Consider the following 4,873-nt stretch of genomic DNA (forward strand, 5'->3'; position numbering starts at 1 on the left):
AATTCTTTGAAGTGTCTCAGATGTCTGACCGCTAGGAATCTGAAGTTCTACCCTAAAGGGTAGTTCTGCTTGTCTATGCATGGCTAGTTTAATGATTCTTCACTGACTATGCTTTTAAGTTACTTTGATTCTTCTTACCTCAAAGCTCTCAGATTCTTTAGTAGCTTGAAATTTTGTAAAACTGAGCTGATTCTATTTACTTGGACCAAAATGCTAAACTCAAAATTAAGAGGTCTATGAGGAACATTCAGAAACTCTCCTAAATAATTTTCTCAAGTTTGAAAGAAATAAAAGGCATATGGAGCTTTGCAGAAAGCAGTTGTAAAATAGAGCAGCCAACACACCTTGCTGAAAGATTTAATGAGGCAATTGAAGAAAGTACTTCCATATCTTGTGGGTTCTTCTAAGCTACCAGTCTTGTTACTTTATAATCTCACCACACTGAAGAGTTACACTCTGGCACCTACAGATATGATGAGTTTTGTCAAAACAGCTCTGCAGATGGGACGAGGAACTGTAGTTCCTTTGAGCCAGATCTCTAAAGGGGATCCCCTTACCCGCTTCTGAGTCTAGAGGTCTCCAGCAGAGGCTGCATCTCATTGCAGTGGACCAGCCTTGTATGTCAAGTGAAACTAACTTTGTTTTTGCTACAATGACTGATTGAACCAGGGATCATTACCCAAACCAAAGGCAACTGGGTATAGATTGGATGTAATGGAGCTCAACCCATTGTGAGGTGGCTTGGAGAAAAATTTAGCTCTTAGTACAGGTGACCCATATTGGATGGGACAGACAAAACCAATCAAATCTTCTCTATAAGGCATATAAATGTCAGATCCACAGAGGGATGTCGGCATAACCTTAGTAAACAAAGCTGTCAGTGGTTCAGTTCTCTTTGAGTCCTGGTCATCAAACCCAGGATACACTGGGACTCAGACAAACAGAAGAGTTAAGAAGAATAAACAGATCCCACATGCTCTCACGTTCCCTTGTATGCTCATCTCTATTTCCAACCTTCCTTGAAATCGAAAAACACTATTATGTCCTAAAACAATTTAAGGACCTTTTAATAAATATGTAAACAGACCTAGGATTAGAGTTAAAGAGGTGGAAAGTAAATCCCACTTGCAGAAGATCTGAGACCCTGGAGAACAGGCACTGTGCTCTAGCCCAGCACTCTATAAGCATCAAGTTAGGCAAACATCTGCTGGTGAAGAGAGAAAGTTAGCTTCACCATCGGTACTGCCAAAGACAAAGGTGAAGACTTGCTCCCAGCTGCTGCAGGGAAATATTCTATAGTGACTAAATATTCTATAGAGACTAAAAAAGTTGAAGCACATTAGGAATGAAAGCTTCTTTGTCCACACCCCCTTAATAGAGGATCTCATCCTTTCCCATGCCTCTAAATGTAAGTTAACTTGACAACTCCCAAATTTTACCTGAAGTCAGATTTCTGATATGAACAGAAACTCATGTAACGGTCCACTTGTGATCTCCACCTGAGTTATCACAGGCATTCGAGTTTACCATGTCCGAAATGGAACTCTGGATCTACCCATCAAATCCATTCTTCCCCATATTTCTGTCTCAATAAATGGTACTTCCCACTTGCTTAAGTCAGGAACCTGAAGTTGGCTCTTCATCCTTCATATCCAATCCACCAGCAAGTGCTGTCGGTTCTATCTCCAAAACATGTCTTGACTCCACCCGCTTTTCTCCCTCTCTACAGCCATCATCCTTTGCTAGGCCACTGTCATCTTTTGCCTGGTTGGCTCAGTGGCCTCCTAACTGGTTGGCTACTTCCCCTTCTGCTCTTTTTCAATCCATGTTCCAGACAACAGCCTGAGTGATTAAAATATTACCCCTCTGTATCTGCAGATTCTGCAATCAGAAATTCAACCAACTGTGGATCAGAAATATTTGAAAAAAAATTAAAAATAACAATACGACAATAAAAATAATAGAAATTAAAAAACCAATACAGTATAACCATTTGCAGAGCATTAACATTGTATTAGGTATTAGGAGTAATCTAGGGATGATTTAAAGTATATGGGAGGATGTGTGTAGGTTATATGCCAAAACTATGCCATTTTATATCAGGAATTTGAGTATTTTGGTGTCCCTGGGGAGTTCTGGAAACAATTCCTTGAAGATACCTAAGAATGCTGTATATATACACAGTCAATGTATCTCTTAACAATGAAAATATGTCCTGAGAAGTGCGTCATTAGGTGATTTTGTCATTATGGGAACATCATAGAGTGTACTTAAACAAACCTAGATGGTAGAGCCTACTCCACACCTAGGCTGTATGGTACAGCCTATTGCTCCTAGACTACAAACCTGTACAGCGTATTACTCTATTGAATACTGTAGGCAATTGGAGTACAATAGTATTTGTGTATCTAAACATAGACAAGGTATAGTAAAAATATGATATTATAATTTTACGAGACTGCTGTTGTATATGCGGTCTGTTGTTGACTGAAATATCATTATGCGGCACATGACACGTATACACACACACACACACACACACACACACACTGAACCATGCCACTGATCTGCTTAGTACCCTTTAGAGGGTTCCCATTGAACTTGGAATAAAAATCCCACCTTCCTCTCATAGCCTTTCAGATTCTCTCTGGAGCTGAGGTTCATCTCACGCCCCCTTCATCTATGCTGGTGCCACTCTACTTCTAGCAGCGGCAAGTTCTTGCCAAGATATTTCCTGCTCCAGTGCCTGTGAGCATGTGGTTCCCTCTCCTGCAAGGGTTTTTGGCCCCCACACTGCCTGGCACTGGGGGATGTCATGCACATTGTATTTTCATGAGCAATGTCCCCTAGAGCTGTCCATCAAGGCAGCCCTCTTTCCTGACCACACAACCTGAAATCAGCTGCCGGCTTCTCATGCTCAGAGCACTACATTTTTCTCCCTCATAGCCTGTAACACAACTTGTAATACATATTTATTTGGGTTTTTACTTTTTAAATCTCTAAGACCTGCTTAGACTGTAAGCTTCCTTCAGGTAAGGATCACACTTGACATGTTAACCACTGTATATCTATGGGCTTGATACCGTGCTTGGCATAAATCGGTGTTCTGTAAATTCTTGTGGAATGAATGAATGAAGGAAAACCCAAAGGGCAAGGGGAACAGGGTCTAATAGGGCTGGGTGAGAGTGAATTAAGCAGCAATATGACACCAATACTGAGCGAACTCCAGGCTTGAGGGCATGACTTGCTGGTGCTTCTCTGAGAGTCCCATCTGCCAAGGCTCTTAGAACTGGGTGCTGATAGCTCTTTAAGTGAGGGTAAATATTAACACACCAGGATTACCCCAACTGTGAACTCAGCCTACGTGGTGGTCCGAGATAAAGGCCTTATCTCTTGCTACGATCACCAGACACAAATGAAGAGAGATCAGTATTCTCTGCTTCTTTCCCTCCTCCCACACTTCCACTCCATATCCTGGTATTCTTTGCCCTTTCAAGCTTCTGTGCTCTGCCTTCATTATTTATTTATTCTTTTGCTTCTCCTTTCTCCATGCCCAGGAGGCTGCCCTTTCTTTTTGGCCCCTGTATTCCAAAGGGATCTCAGGCATTCTGGCCCTTGACTTGGGTCACCACTGCTGAATTAACCGCCCCACTCTCGTGTCTTTCCTTCTGGTCTTTTGGGTAGTCTTGGCTAGAAAGCCCCAGCCACCTGCCTGCCCCTGCTGACCAGCATGGACTCCCACCGATCAGCCTGTTATCTTTGCGCCCTGATCCTCCCTCTCTGAGGCTGCATGTAGCTGTCTCTCTAGAGGGAGGGAGAGCCATTTCTCATGCTTCTGTGATTTAAAAAGGCAGGCATTACTTTATCAAAAAGTGCACAGGAAAACCATAGCCCAGAATAAAAACAGATCCCTTTCTCTGTGGTTTCTTTCTGCTTCCTTTTTAAACTCTGTTTTTGGTTGTACATATAGTCAACAGAAATTAAAACCATAAGTCAGTGGACATCAAGTTACTATTGGAAAAACTACCGGTAGCATTATGTGTATTTACTTTTATTCAAAATGTCATTACATGTTATCATAATGCACATACGATAAACTTCAGTGGGTGTGAAAGGTAGACATGAAATGTTAAGTGTCCCTCCTGTGTCCACACTGCCCCACTTCCCCTTAGCAAGTTTCTTGCATAATGTTCTGAAGATCCCTGTGTATTTAAAAACATGCATATAGCTGCACTTTCCTTCCCCTCCTCCCACTCTTGTATTGTTCTGCACCTTGCTCGGTTCTCTGAACAATATATTCTGCATCAGGAATCCAAAAGTGTTCTAACCTTTTTTTTTTTTCCAAGATGGAGTCTTGCTCTGTCACCCACGCTAGAGTGCAGTGGCTCAATCTCGGCTTACTGCAACCTCCGCCTCCCGGGTCCAAGCGATTCTCCTGCCTCAGCCTCCTGAGTAGCACGGGCACGTGCCACCATGCCCAGCTAATTTTTGTATTTTTAGTAGAAATGAAGTTTCACCATGTTGGCCAGGCTGGTCGTGAACTCCTGGCCTCAAGTGATCTGCCCGCCTCAGCTTCCCAAAGTGCTGGGATGACAGGCCTGAGCCACTGTGCCTGGCCTCAAAAAAGTGTTCTAACTTTTTATAGCTGCATAGTATTTCATTTTTTGGACAAATCATAATTTACCTTAAGAAAATGACATGAAATTTCACACATATATTACAGTATATTTATGAATAGATTCCTCAAAATCAAGGGGTATAAATACATTCATTTTTAATTTGATAGAGATTGTTGAATTGCCATCTGGAGTAATTTATGACTGTGCCTACTCTATATATCTTTGTCAGTATAGTTTAAAAATTTTTCTGGCCG

The sequence above is a fragment of the Mandrillus leucophaeus genome, unplaced genomic scaffold (assembly GCF_000951045.1).
Source record: "Mandrillus leucophaeus isolate KB7577 unplaced genomic scaffold, Mleu.le_1.0 Scaffold1083, whole genome shotgun sequence".
Lineage (NCBI taxonomy): Eukaryota > Metazoa > Chordata > Mammalia > Primates > Cercopithecidae > Mandrillus > Mandrillus leucophaeus.